The sequence below is a fragment of the Hyla sarda genome, chromosome 8 (assembly GCF_029499605.1).
Source record: "Hyla sarda isolate aHylSar1 chromosome 8, aHylSar1.hap1, whole genome shotgun sequence".
NCBI classification, from domain to species: domain Eukaryota; kingdom Metazoa; phylum Chordata; class Amphibia; order Anura; family Hylidae; genus Hyla; species Hyla sarda.
The window spans coordinates 194,907,365-194,923,493 of NC_079196.1; the positions used below are offsets into that span (position 1 = coordinate 194,907,365).

The 16,129-nt window shown below is 45.0% G+C and overlaps 1 pseudogene; it reads right to left on the reverse strand.

Moving 5' to 3' along the window:
- Positions 1–3,766: 3,766 nt before the first annotated feature.
- On the reverse strand, positions 3,767–3,864 carry LOC130289993 (U2 spliceosomal RNA; annotated as a pseudogene).
- Positions 3,865–16,129: the final 12,265 nt, after the last annotated feature.

The following is a 16,129-nucleotide window of genomic DNA, read 5'->3' on the forward strand; positions in this document are numbered from 1 at the left end:
AATAGGATTCTCCTTAAAGGGGTACTACCGTGCTGACAACTTATCCCCTATCTAAAGGATAGGGGATAAGTTGCCTGATCGCGCAGGGTCCCGCCGCTGGGGACCCCCACGATCTCGCACGCAGCACCCCGCTCTCATCAGGCCCCGGAGCTAACATTGCTCCGGGTCTGATGACTGCCGATCACGGGGCCGGAGTATCGTGACGTCACGGCTCCGCCCCCATGTGAAGTCACGCTCCGACCCCTCAATGTAAGTCTATGGCAGGGGAGGCGAGACAGATGTCTCGCCCCTGCCATAGACTTGCATTGAGGGGGCGGAGCGTGATGTCACACGGGGCGGAGCTGTGACATCACGCTCATCGGCCCCGTCATCAGACCCGGATGTTTGCTCCGGGGCCTGATGAGAGCTGGGTGCTGCGTGCAAGATCGTGGGGGTCCCCAGCGGCGAGACCCCCCGCGATCAGGCAACTTATCCCCTATCCTTTAGATAGGGGATAAGTTGTCAATATGGTAGTACCCCTTTAATGTTTACCTGTATAATTTTACGGTGCCTTTTATTTATTTTTTGACCTCTAAAATGAATGGCCGTCTAGTCATCTTTACCAGATACAGAAAAGAAATAGATGGTGTTAAATAGAACCACAACAAAGCAATATGTTGAACCTGGTGAACCTTAAAGGGGTACTCCACTGGAAAAAAAAATTTTTTAAATGAACTGGTGCCAGAAAGTTAAACAGTTTTGTAAATTACTTCTATTCATTTTTTTTATTCTTTCAGTACTTATCAGCTGCTGTTCTGCTCCACAGGAAGTTCCTTTCTGTCTGACCACAGTGCTCTCTGCTGACACCTCTGTCCATTTTAGGAACTGTCCAGAGTAGAAGCAAATCCCCATAGCAAACCTCTCCTACTCTGGACAGTTCCTGACATGGACAGAGGTGTCAGCAGAGAGCACTGTGGTCAGGCAAAAAGGAAATTCAAAGAGAAAATAACGTCTGGTGGATCATAACAGCAGCTGATAAGTACTGGAAAGATTAAGATTTTTTAATAGAAGTGATTTACAAATCTGTTTAACTTTCTGGTACCGGCTGATTAAAAAAAAAAAGTTTTCCAGTGGAGTACCCCTTTAAAGGGGTACTCCGCTGCTATCTAAAGGATAGGGGATAAGATGTCTGATCGCGGGGGTCCCACTGCCATCTCCCGCAGCACCCGGCGTTCTAAACAAACACCGGGTTCCTGCAGCAGTGGTTGTGACGTCACGCTACGCCCCCTCCATTCAAGTCTATGGGAGGGGGTGTGTCGACCGACACGCCCCCTCCCATAGGCATGAATGGAGGGGGCGTGGTGTACTGGCACAAGGGGGTTGTGGCCGTGATGTCACGATCACGGCCTCCAGCTCTGAGTGTTCTAATCAAAATGTTCAGAACGCCGGAGCACCGTAGTACCCCTTCAAATGAAATAGAACATTCTAAAGATTCCCTTAATTATCGGAGACTTGTAGCCTGTGACTCTATTGTTACAACTTAGGTTGACGGAATTCATAATTAATTGGATTCACACCGTTTGCAAATGAACGTAATTTTTTAAGTAAAAAAGTTTAAACTGTTACCTGTATAGTCTAACAAGGCATTTTCTGCTTGATGTTATTTTTTACCTGCAGTTTTTGTCTCAGACTTGAATGCTGGATTGGTCGGATATGAGATAGAATTAATTTAAATTCAATTCAAAATGAAGTACATGTTGGACCTTAGAACATTTAGAAAGTTTTGAAGAATCCTGTGGACATGTTTGAATACTGCAGAGCCAGGAATGTGTATATTTAGATTGTTAGGGCTATGCGATAATTGGGCCAAGACAATTGCTACATTATGGGGGACATTTATCAAGCTCTTTAGACCACTTTTTCTCATCTAAATTTGTCCCATTGAAAGTCGCAGTCTATTTATCTGCGACTTATCTGCGACTTTCACTTTAGATTTTTCCCATTCCTCGAAAGCATAAGGCTCTAAATTAGATCGTTCTAAACATTAGGCTGGTATTTATTATTCGTGACTTATCCGCGAAAGTCGCAGCAGCTCTGTTTAGACCAAAAACTCAGACCATCCCGAAGCTGGCTTAAATGTTACTTCGTTCATGCTTCAAGCTCCTGACCTGAGCTCGCATCTTACATGCATGATCCCTGACCTCACCTAAATGTGTTTTAAGTTTGTGATCTATATATTTTTGTAGGTGTTTTTATTTTTCTACTAAATTTTTCTTACTTTAATTATAAATGTAATTAACATTTCAAATAATAATAACTAGTTTAAACTATTACCTGAGCGAAATTACTTAAATTAGACCGTCTTCTAAAGCCTGCTGAGACTTTTCCCGTCAGGCATCTAAACTAGACTGAGTGGGGAGGCAGGAAATCCGTGCGACAAATTTATCAAAGTCCGTGCGACTTTTTGTAAATTTGGCGCACATTAAACCAGTAACAGAGACATATGCTGGTCTATTAACAGACTTTAAATAGACTTTCTTAGTAAATGTCCCCCTATGTGTCTGAAAAAAAGTAGACATGTCCACCAAGTTCTTCCAGGAGATGGGAGAGTACACGATCAGGCTAAATTGTAGGACTTTGTTTTCTCCCAATGGTTCTAAAAACTAAGATATGTAACATATCAGCCAAAACTAACATATGTAAGATATGAGTTACATTTAGTATTCAAACAAAACATTTTATACATAAACTTTAATGTTATTTTATTTCAAGAAATCATCTAGAATTTTCTTGAAGCCATCAACAGTTCCAGCCAAAACCAGTTCCTGAGGTACACTATTCCCCAGCTCTACGAGTCTTATAATAAAGAAGTCATGTCATCTCTAAATGTAATACCTCCTTATCTTTTGAGGGGATTTTACATGGAACACCTTTTTACCATATTTCTATATACTTGTACAAGAGGCTTTACTCTTTCAATGTCTCTTCTCAAGACCAAATACATGTAATAAATGAAGGATTATCCATTCCCCTTACCAGTTTTGTTGCTCTTATTATTATTTTTTATCTGAGAGCCGAGGAACGTGTTCTCAAATCACCTAAAGTACAAGAAAAACTGCAAAAAAAACGTGCACAAAGGATGCGGTCTACCGCAAGCCCTTCTCCAAAAGGAGAGAGGCTCCCCAACAAATCTTACCCTTCGCCTCCGGACCAAAAGGTACCTGCAAGGTTCCAGGTTCGATGTCCCTTTTCGCCGAAGTTACTAAGGGACCACAAATGCTCCTGGCATCCCCCTTGGCGTTAGCCAAGGTATCTGCTCGCAGTGCCGGTAACGGTCGGTACCCTGCCCATGCAGGAGTACCTGAAGTTTTTTCAGGGAGGTGAGGAACCTGATGGCCACACACACCTCCCCTAGACGGCTAGGAGGGACACCCAGAAGGGCTACCGCATCCTAACAATCCTGTGGAAACACAACACGTAAAAAGTGACACAGTGACAAAAAAAAAGTGAATGTGTGCAGATATACTGCCCGGATTCATAAAAATGTCTCTGATCCTAGCCAGAAGGCCGGGAATCAAGAGGTGAGTGCCACAAGGTGAAAAGTTCATGGTGCCCGTGCTTTCACTCAGTGAGTCAGTACTCCCAGTGAATTTTGGCACCTCAGGGTCACCACTCCCCGAGGCACTAAAGTACCTCAGCTCTAGACCCTCTAAACCTTATAGCGAGACCCGGAGAAAACAGGTCACATAAGGCATCCGTCGAGCTGATTTCTCAGAACCGGCCCTGGAACACGTGCCCCCTACCATGCAGCACCCATCCCCACCAGCATGAAACTGATGAGAACAGATACTACACTTGATCTTAGCCAAAAGGCTGAGAAGTTTTGTTGCTCTTATACTTTTCCTAACTCCTGTGCATTCTTTCTTCAAATAGGTTGAAAATAAGGATCTATCAAGTTCCTACCATCAGAAGGACTCAACTAAACACAAGGAGATCTTTTACTATGTTGAAATATTTATTGAGGTTACAATAAATCATCTTCATAGAAATGGTAATGTTAAGAAGGATTTTATAGGTTTTGGTGTTTACTCTTTGTGCACATGTGGAGGAAATCAGTTTACCTCAACTTATGTTGGGGTCAACTTAGTATAAAAGGAACCTTGCAAACCAAAGACACTAAGGCCTTGTAACACTCACGTTTCAGTAGACTGGAACACTGATGATAGTGGATCTGCTGGACCTATGTGGTAGATGACTAGGACTGTACCAGGGAGTGGAGATGGACTTGCTGCGGCAGGAAGCACCCAGTTCGCTACCTCTGGCATGGCTCGACCACACAGGTGGCTGAGGAGATTCGTGGCCCAGGTGGGATAAGGCAACTAGTGGTCAGGATAGCAGAAGGTCCATCCGAGTCATCTACCACACAGGTCCAACGGATCCACTATCCAACGGATCCACTATCATCAGTGTTCCAGTCTACTGAAATGTGAGTGTTAAAGTAAGATCCGGCAGGGAAACAAGGGAGGAGCTGATATTGAAGGACAGGGGACAGGTGTAGACACTTGATTAATAGAGCACTGGCCCTTTAAGTGAAAGAGCTCCGGCGCACGTGCCCTAGGAGGCATGGAGCATGCGCGCCGTGGCTGCGAGGACACAGAGAGGCGGAAGATGATGGAGGTGAGTGACTGGCTGGGATTCCCATCCGGGCAGCGGGGACATAAGCAGGTAGCGCTCAAGGCCGGTGTGTCCGGCCGGAGCGCAGGTGTTACAGGTCTCAAGTGAGAATAACTTTTCTTGTTGGGCAATGAATGAAATTTCACCCAAAATGATGTTTTCTAAGGTAAATTTTTAATCCAAACAAAACTAATTTGGTGAATCTTGTTCCACTGTTTGTAGTATAGAGGTAAAGTCACGTCTATTCATTATTTTACTTATTTTTACTATACCACATTGTGGTCAAGCAGGGAGGCAAGTAAGACATTGTTTGGTGAGCTTACCTTGTGAATTCTCTTCCATGTCTCCTCTTTTCTCCTTTGCTTAGGCACCATTGCTAATAACATCCTTTCTCACATTTCCTCAGGTGGGCCGGTCATTAACCCCTGATGATTTGGGGATGTTTAGGTAAATGAGAATGTTTGGGAAAGGGAGACTCTGCACCTCCTGCTGCCCTAGGAATGAGTTACCGTGGCTGTTAATAGGTTTATGCTCTTGACGCTCATAAATCACCTGGCTGTGGTCAGGCCCTGACAATCCTCTTTGATCTGGACTCTTTGCTTTTCCATGAACAGGAAGAGGAAGAGGAGATTTTTCATGGGCTAGTACTCTCCTCAACCTCTGAGTTTTCCACTCTGCTGAAAGTCTAACAGCTTTTTAAAATCAATCAACCGGCCTTCCCCTCTCGTCAGCCTGTGTTCACCTCCCGAGCTCCAGACAAACACCCTGTTTACCGACACCTTGTAATGTCATCTGCCCAAGGCTTCCCACCACCAAGCCTCAATCTGAGCTTCAGTACAATTTTAGATAAACTTTAGAACATATCCAGCATTAAGGCCATTTTCATACAAAATGCGCAATTACAAATATGTTTTTTGTTTTTCTAACTAAGTCCGATGCCACCATAATACAGTTATCACCCAAGGTCTGAATTTATACATGTATGTACCGTCTTTTTCGCCGTATAAGACGCACTTTTTCTTTCCCAAAACTGGGGGGGGGGGGGGGAAGTTGGTGTGTCTTATACGACAAATAAACATTAAAACCCTGTTCTATCGCAGCGGTCCCTGCGGCCATCAACGGCCGAGACCCGCAGCTAATACAGGACATCACCGATCGTGGTGATGCCCTGTATTAACCCTTCAGACACGGCAATCAAAGCTGACCGCCGTGTCTGAAGCGAAAGTCGACACTAACCTGGCTGCTCAGTTGGGCTGTTCTGGACCGCCACAGTGAAATCGCGGCATACCGAGCAGCTTACAGGACACCGGGAGGCACCTTACCTGCCTCCTCTGTGTCTGCTCCGTGCCGGGATCCCCTGCATGGCCGGCGCTCTCCTTCGTCATCATCACGTCGTCGTGCACGCCATCGTGCACGCCGTCCCTTCATCCAATAGGAGCGGCGTGCGTAGCGACGTGATGGCGGCGACGGAGAGAGAAGATACCGGGCAGCAGAGACATTCCGGAGCGACGGGGACACCCCGGGGACGCGGCGACAGCGATGGAGGGCGACATCCAGAGCAGCGGTGACAGGTCCGGAGCGGCGGGGACACGTGAGTATTACCTCCTATACCAGTGGTCTTCAACCTGCCGTTGGCTGTCCGGGCATGCTGGGAGCTGTAGTTTTGCAACATCTGGAGGTCCGCAGGTTGAAGGTTCAGAATCTTTTTTTTCTAGATTTTCATGCTTTAAAATTGGGTGCATCTTCTTTGCCGGAGCGTCTTATATGGCAAAAAATACGGTATGTAGAGCAAACAGATTGCCCGTATCATTCTAATAGGTCTTTAGTCATTAATAACCTCCTGTAGGTTAGTTGTCCTCTGATATGTTCAAGTTCTAACAGTGTATCAAGGATTTATGCTACTTAGGGCTTGTGCACATGGATGTATTATACCTCCGTACAATCTTGGAGTCTATGGGGGGCCATAATGTACCAACAATCTTGTTTTTCAAGGGACAGTCACATAATGTGGACCAAAAAAGGTACAAGGTCTATGTTTATTTTTTCCAAAGACAGGGATGCTCCTGGATGGAATGAGGGTAGAGCCAAAAGGGGTTTTGTAGGATTTTTTTTTAATTGATGCTCTATTCTCAGGGCCTATTCTAAGTAAAGTGTTTATAATAAATTACCAAACATTAGTTTAAACTTTGTTTGTTAACAAACTTTGTTGAAATTCATATATACATATACACTGCTCAAAAAATTAAAGGGAACACTTAAACAACACAATGTAACTCCAAGTCAATGACACTTCTGTGAAATCACACTGTCCACTTAGGAAGACACACTGATTGACAATCAATTTCACATGCTGCTGTGCAAATGGAACAGACAACAGGTGAAAATTGTAGGTAATTAGCAAGACACCCCCAATAAAGGAGTGGTTCTGCAGATGGTGACCACAGAGCACTTCTCAGTTCCTATGCTTCCTGGATGATGTTTTGGTCACTTTTGAATGCTGGCGGTGCTTTCACTCTAGTGGTAGCATGAGACGGAGACTACAACCCACACAAGTGGCTTAGGTAGTGCAGCTCATCCAGGATGGCACATCAATGCGAGCTGTGGCAAAAAAGTTTGCTGTGTCTGTCAGTGTAGTACCCAGAGCATAGAGGGGCTACCAGGAGACAGGCCAGAATGAGCACTGCCAGAGCCCTGCAAAATGACCTCCAGCAGGCCACAAATGTGCATGTGTCCACTCAAACGGTCATAAACAGACTCCATGAGGGTGCTATGAGAGCCCGACATCCACAGGTGGGGGTTGTGCCTACAGCCAACACCGTGCAGGACGTTTGGCATTTGCCAGAGAACACCAAGATTGCCAGAGAACACCAAGATTCACAGATGAAAGCAGGTTCACACTGAGCACATGTGACAGACGTGACAGAGTCTGGAGACACCGTGGAGAACGTTCTGCTGCCTGCAACATCCTCCTGCATGCCCGGTTTGTTGGTGGGTCAGTAATGGTGTGGAGTGGCATTTGTTTTGGGGGCTGCACAGCCCTCCATGTGCTTGCCAGAGGTAGCCTGACTGCCATTAGGTACCGAGATGAGATCCTCAGACCCCTTGTGAGACCATATGCTGGTGCGGTTTGCCCTGGGTTTCACCTAATGCAAGACAATGCTAGACCTCATGTGGCTGGAGTGTGTCAGCAGTTTCTGCAAGAGGAAGGCATTGATGCTATGGACTGGCCCGTCCGTTCCCCAGACCTGAATCCGATTGAGCACATCTGGGACATCATGTCTTGCTCCATCCACCAACGCCATGTTGCACCACAGACTGTCCAGGAGTTGGTGGATGCTTTAGTCCAGGTCTGGGAGGACATCCCTCAGGAGACCATCTTTCACCTCATCAGGAGCATGCCCAGGCATTATAGGGAGGTCATACAGGCACGTGGAGGCCACACTCACTACTGAGCCTCATTTTGACTTGTTTTAAGGACATTACATAAAGTTGGATCAGCCTGTAGTGCGGTTTTCCACTTTGATTTTGAGTGTGACTCCATATCCAGACCTCAATGGGTTGATAAATTTGATTTCCATTGATCATTTTTGCGTGAGTTTGTTGTCAGCACATTCTACTATGTAAAGACGAAAGTATTTCATACGATTAGTTCATTCATTTAGATGTGTTAGCTTAGTGTTCCCTTTATTGTTTTGAGCAGTACAACCCAACAAAATCATTTGTATCAGTGCAGGCTATGTAGCATCTTGTATTATGTAATGGCCGTCATAAGCGGGTTATGTCATATACTATGTAAGTGTCAATTATTAATCATAGTAGATGTAAAATTTTGCAGAACAGAAGACCGTTTTTTTTTTAACTTTTATAGGGTATAATTGTCATAGGATGCCTTTTAGCCAACTACCAATATTTTCAGCTTTTGCATTTCTGATTCATCCATTCTCTGGACACAACCAACAAAAGCAAAAGTGCCATAAGCTGTAAGTTATCCTCCAGCCCATACTGTAGTCCATCTTTTAATGCTCATTCTTTTAAATAACACATAGACGACTCTCCGAAAAAGAGAGTTAACTCATAAAAGCCCATTGTATATCAGGGACTAAAAAGCAGGGGGCTAAATTGATTGACGCAATGAACAGGTGTTTATTTTTTACTGCAGTCCTGTTGCACTAAGTGGATTTACATGTGGACCATAAATCTCCAAAGACAAGAAGGTGGTAAAATAACATAGTTTTAGCACCACTGAACCATAAAACTCTGTCAGCCCTGCGTGTAGTGGTGAGCAGCTGTCAGACCCCAAACAAGAAGCATATTTTTATTTGAAAAAAGGTTTGGAGAAAAAAGCACAAGTTCAAATCGTAATGGTTCATATAACTATAATAGATCTTGTGGAGAATGGACAGGTGTAGCATAACCGCACCGCACTTCACCGCTATCGTACTTGTCACTGAAGACTCTTGGATGGAGCAATTGAGGCCTTAATGCTCAATTCAGTTCTTATGTTCACATTAGATGTGTGGACGGGACAGCATGGAAGCCTCGTACTGTCTGCTAATGTTCTTGTCTGAAAACGTATAGTGATTGTAGGATCGGAGGTCACCATAGAAATCCTATCAGTCTTGTCTCCGGATATATTGATGACTTTACATCTGGACATTTTATTGTGTTGAGTGTGAAGTCACCACCCCCTCCCCCCGTTGTTTCGAATGCTCATTAATGGGACAGTTTAAGTATATTTTAGATATGTGGGTTGTTTTCAGAATTGTATTCAATTTCGATGACCATATACACCTAGATACATTTATTTTTACCTCTTTTATTTTTCTACTTATTGATTTCTTTTTTATTTATTTACTTTTCTTTTAATTGGCATTAATGGTGATTTAAACCCATTCAATTACAAATTTTTCACACTCACAAACTAAAGTTTATAATCTCTTATAAAGAAAAAAGGATTGGGCAAATTGAAATTCGTCATGCGTGATCTTGCCTATTCCAAACACCCTCAAGACTTCATACCTATGAGATTCTTGGCCAATCTTAACAAAATCTGTTTTGGCCATCATTGATATCATGGCCCTAATTTCCTGATCCCCCCCCCCCTTTATTTTCTAATATATATAGATTTTTTTTAATCAGTGGTCTCCAAACTGTAGTCTCAAAACTACAACTCCCAGCATACCTGGACAGCCAATTGATTTCATAAACAATTTCAGAAATAATAATAAAAAACATTTTTTTAAACTTGAAAATCAAGCATGCTTTTTTTGGTGGGTAAAAAACAAAACAAGTAATGGAATGGTTGAATAAATAGGAAAACTTTGGCGCAAGCCATTAATAAATATAGTAAAATGCATTTGCCCTCACTTTTTCCTACTAAATTGACACTGAAATCCAATAGTTAATGAGGGCCTGTATGTGTGCCTCACTTAAAGAGATTGTGTAATAACATTGCAAACCACCTCGTTCAGATTGGAGCTTCCGGCTACCACCAAAATTTGGCTATAGGAAAAATGTTATTTGTCAGTTCAGACCTGCCAGTTGCCACCAGATTAATAGTTATCCATGTAAGGTGCCAAATTTGGATTTTCTACACATGCTACTGTATAGAGTGGCATATGTTTCCCATATTATTAAAAAGAAAATCACACAGTACATTTATTTGTCAGCCTCTTATGTTTCTATGTGGCTACGAATATGGCCACCATTACAACCAATAATTAAATCGGATTGGGTTTGGGTGTTCAGACCCTAAGATGAACCAGGAGAAGTGTGCGCCAGCTGCATTTTTCTCCCACTTCACCGATATGGAACCCCAATGTAAGTCTAAGACCGTCTTCTTGTCAAGTGACAAGTACACTTTAACCCCCCCCCCCCTCCCGAAAAAAAAAAAACTACTTTAACATATAATTTCTAATACTAGTTTGCTCATATGGGACGGTGCAGACAGGTGTTACTATGGGTAAGTGAGGTGTTATAACTTTCTGGCAATTATATAGTGTGCTGTGTGCATGATAGGCTTTAGTGGGTCACCATAACCTAACCAGGGGCAGACGTATCTGTTCTCTCCCGTACATTTCACTGCATATGGAGCCTACATTTACTCTCTTCACCTCATTTTTTCATATGGACAGTGACTATGACCCATAGCTCATACCTGTCTCACCCACGTATTATGGTTGTAACTGTCTACATCTCATATATTGCTTTAATAACAATCTCTCTTTGTAAATTATTCTTTACTTTGTTAGTCACATGTGGTGACTTTTTAATTGAATTTGCATCAATAAAATGTATTAATATTTTTCAGTAGCAACTGCTCTCGGTTTTTTCTTCTTTTTTGGTTTTCTCTTATGTAGAGCAGTCTTTTGGGCTTTATAGATTTATAGGCTTTGGGGATGGTCCCCACTTATATTTTTGTTATGGTATCCCCCCTTCCCTAGGCACATTACACTGGTGATGCCAAATTTCTGGCACCAGCACAGATTAATTGGAATTTGTCTGACCTCCTTTATAGTATTGTAGTTTTATAGCTTTTCTCAATCTACCCTTGTGCCAGTTAGTATGATCATTTTCTGTTATTTAAAAGGAGTGTTTCAGCACTTTGAAGCTTATTCCCTATCCACAGGATGAGGATGAATACCTGATCGCAGGGTGTCAGAACGCTGGGACCCCCTTCAATCTCCAGAATGGAGACCCAGCTCTCCTTACTGCATGGAATGGTGTTTTAGCACTCATTCCATGGAATCACCAGAGATACCTGATGATACCCTATCCACAGCGCTGGAACCCCCTTAAATCTCCAGAATGAGGGTCAGATTCTTCTCGTTGCACGGAAAGGTGTCTCAGCACCTGCTTCATACATTGTCTATGTGAGCGCCAGAGATACTTGGTGACACCCTAACCATTGGGTAGGTGATAAGTGTCTGATCGCACGAAGCCGGAATGCTGGGACCACCAGAAATCCATAGAATGGGGGTGCAGCTCTCCTCGCTGCACAGAACGGTGTGTCAGCATGCGCTCCATGCATTGTCTATGGGAGCGCCAGATATACCTGGTGATGCCCTATCCACAGTTAGGGGTTAAGTGTCTGATTGTGGGGGGTTGGAACCAGTGGCGTAACTTATAGCTTCTGACCCCAATGCAAGATCTGCAACATGGCCTCGTGCCAATTATAATACTGGTCTCTTAAGGGGCAGATGTGTTTTGAGGCCCCCTTAGACACCAAGGCCCTGGTGCAAATGCTACTTCTGCACCCCCTATAGCTACGCCCCTGGTTGAAACACTAAACTAAGAAACTTATCCACCTATCCACAGGATCACAGATGGTCAGAATGCCGCAATCTACACAATGGTACATGCGCGCCTTGCACTGTCTATGGGACCTCCGAAGATACCTACTGAAGGTATCCAAGGAGTACAGTTCTTACCTATCTCCACCTCATCTATAGACAATGTATGGAGGCACGTCCATCCCCACCACTCCATACAATGAGGAGAGCCAGGGTCCTGTTTTGAAGATGACAAGGGGAGAGTAGAAAAGCTTTAAGTAAACTTGTTTCCCCTTTCTGTCCTTTAACACTAAAAAAAATCTTTCTAAATTATCATGTTTACTCTTAGGCTTGAATTTATAAACCTCCGTGATTCCGAACATTAAAAAGAAAAAAAAAAATCACCATTGAAACGTCCTTCTGCTAAATAAATGCAGGCATAATGTAAAAAATATGCAAGGAATTCTCATTGGTTAATAAAAAAAATATTTACTGTTTGCGCACTGTGACACTTAATATTAACACGGTTGTATTTTCTCTTCTCCCTCTGCTTTCAAAGGCTTCATTATCCGGCCTTAATCTGTATATTATTGGAATCATTACGGCTTCCTTTGATACGTAGCAGTCCTGACACCAGCTTTATAGATGGGGCCATTTTTTTTTTTTTTGCCGGCAACATGCTATTTTTGTCACCGTGTAATGTACAGGTTTAAAATTCAAAAGCTATTAAACATGTCCTAAATGATGATGGATAATTATAATGTGTAAGATGTACGGAGAGCGAGCGCTCGCAGGGTCCTCTTTTTATACGGCGGAGTACTTTGCCAAAAGGAGACTGGTGTTTCCATTCATTATGCGTTATGAATAAATATCACCGAGATTCCATCTGACCTTTTATTTTATTTCATTATGAAATATAGCATGATACAACACTGTAATTTTATAGGCAAAACAATGTCAGGATATTAATCCCCGTTTTGTGTTTTGGACCTATAAGATTTACATAGTGAATTTTTTTATTATTATTATTATTATATATATATTTTTTTTTTTTGAAGAATCATCTTACCTTATGTTATCAGTCCATACTTGATAAGGAGCTTTTAATCATTAAATTCAGAGCAGCGACTAAATAGAAGGTGCGTAATGACTTCACTTTCCATAATTCATTACAATTATACTTCACAGGCACTTGTTCAGCCACCTCAGGGGTGTAATCTAGAGGCATTTCAAATCATGGAGGCATTTCAAAATTACAGTGTGGCAGAGGGGGAGGGAAAAAGAAACCTAGATTTCTGACTCATAACGGAGAATTGCGGAGCTAATGGGGGTATGAGCAGCCGTGGAGGTCATTGGTGCTTCTTCAAGGTCAAGTGCTGGAATTGTCTCTGCCGTCCGGTATTTATCTGATCCATTCTCTTAATCTTAGAGAAATCGGTTGACATATTTAATGTTTGAAAGATGGGAAGGTCATTCAAATGTACTTGACATTTCATGAATAATGTGTATACATGCGGAATAGCACTATGTCTAATTTGTATGCTACATTTTCATCAGTTTTCCCCTCTGTGTAGGGTTCAACTCCAAAGCCAGACTGTGGCCAAAAATAGGCCCCGGCATATTACACTATGCAGCACATTTGTTTTTAGGTGTGGGTCCCAGTAGTCGGACCCCACCAAAATAAAATGGACTGCATAGTCTAAAATCACCATGGTTGAAGTGGCTCTCCAGATATTGCAAAGCTACGACTCCCATAATGCCTGCAGAATTTCAAGCATGATGGGAGTTGTGGTTTTATAACAGTTGGAGAGCCACAGATCAGTGTATAGTTTCATCCATAATCACTGCAGAAATTATAAGTGACCTCAGCAGTGATGGGACAGTCAGGCAGAATACATAATGCTATAATGACTCACAGGTGACGTCTTCTCTGTCATCGTTCCTTTTCTTCTTAAACTGGTCCAGACGTCAGGACTTCTTCCAGTTACATCTTTTTTTGCAGAGTCTGACACCAGACATCATTGGTTTCTCATGCTCATCCTCCGTATAAAGACAATAATCATTGTCACGATTCGGCTCGCAGGTAGTGGATCCTCTGTGTCAGCGAGGGATTGGCGTGGACCGTGCTAGTGGACCGGTTCTAAGAGGCTACTGGTTTTCACCAGAGCCCGCCGCAAAGCGGGATGGTCTTGCTGCGGCAGTAGCAACCAGGTCGTATCCACTAGCAACGGCTCAACCTCGCTGACTGCTGAGAAGGCGTGGGACAGAAGGACTAGGCAGAGGCAAGGTCAGACGTAGCAGAAGGTCGGGGGCAGGCGGCAAGGTTCGTAGTCAGGATGGATAGCAGAAGTTCAGGTAACACAGGCTTTGGACACACTAATCGCTTTCACTGGCACAAGGCAACAAGATCCGGCAAGGGAGTGCAGGGGCAGTGAGCAGATATAGTCTGGGAGCAGGTGGGAGCCAATTAAGCTAATTGGGCCAGGCACCAATCATTGGTGCACTGGCCCTTTAAGTCTCAGAGAGCTGGCGCGCGCGCGCCCTAGAGAGCGGAGCCGCGCGCGCCAGCACATGACAGCAGGGGACCGGGACGGGTAAGTGACCTGGGATGCGATTCGCGAGCGGGCGCGTCCCGCTGTGCGAATCGCATCCCCGACGGCCATGACAGTGCAGCGCTCCCGGTCAGCGGGACCGACCGGGGCGCTGCGGGGAGAGAGACGCCGTGAGCGCTCCGGGGAGGAGCGGGGACCCGGAGCGCTAGGCGTAACAGTACCCCCCCCTTAGGTCTCCCCTTTTTTTTGTCCGGTAACTTCCTCCCCTGGGATGAGGACACCGGGAAAGAATGGAGGGTTTCCTCAACGGCAGGCAGTACAGCAGGAGTTGGAATGGGGAGGGAGGGCAGAGGGTGAAGCTTGGCACGGGGCAGGGTGACACAAGGACGGGAGCCATGAGGAGGCACAGAGGCTTGCCTGACGGGACTGGGAGGGGGGGAGAGGCACTTCCTATGACAGGCAGAGTCCCAGTTCTTGATATCCCCGGTGGTCCAATCAAGGGTGGGAGAATGAAGCCGGAGCCATGGCAGACCGAGGAGGACCTCAGAGGTACAGTTGGGGAGAACGAAGAGCTCAATCCTTTCGTGGTGGGGTCCAATACACATCAGGAGGGGTTCTGTGCGGTAACGCACGGAGCAATCCAATCTGACTCCGTTGACCGCGGAAATGTAGAGCGGCTTGACGAGACGGGTCACCGGGATGCGGAATTTATTCACAAACGACTCCAAAATAAAATTCCCAGAGGCACCAGAGTCCAAGCAGGCCACGGCTGAGAGGGAGGAGTTGGCTGAAGGAGAAATCCGCACGGGCACCGTGAGACGTGGAGAAGCAGACTTAGAACCAAGAGACGCCATACCCACGTGAGCTGGGTGCGTGCGTGCGTTTCCCAGACGTGGAGGACGGATAGGGCAATCCACCAAGAAATGCTCTGTACTGGCACAGTACAGACAGAGATTTTCTTCCCTACGGCGATTCCTCTCTTCCTGGGTCAGGCGAGACCGATCCACTTGCATGGCCTCCTCGGCGGGAGGCCCAGGCGTAGACTGCAAAGGATGCTGTGGGAGAGGTGCCCAGAGATCTAAGTCTTTTTCCTGGCGGAGCTCTTGGTGTCGCTCAGAAAAACGCATGTCAATGCGGGTAGCCAAATGGATGAGTTCTTGCAGGTTGGCAGGAATCTCTCGTGCGGCCAGCACATCCTTGATGCGACTGGATAGGCCTTTTTTAAAGGTCGCGCAGAGAGCCTCGTTATTCCATGATAACTCGGAAGCAAGAGTACGAAATTGGATGGCGTACTCGCCCACTGAAGAATTACCCTGGACCAGGTTCAACAGGGCAGTCTCGGCAGAAGAAGCTCGGGCTGGCTCCTCGAAGACACTCCGGACTTCAGCAAAGAAGGACTGGACTGTGGCTGTGGCAGGATCATTGCGGTCCCAGAGCGGTGTGGCCCAAGACAAGGCCTTTCCTGAAAGAAGGCTCACTACGAACGCCACCTTAGACCGTTCTGTAGGAAACAAGTCCGACAACATCTCCATATGCAGGGAACACTGAGACAAAAATCCACGGCAGAGTCTGGAGTCCCCATCAAATTTGTCCGGCAGGGACAAGCGGAGGCTAGGAGCGGCCACTCGCTGCGGAGGAGGTGCAGGAGCTGGC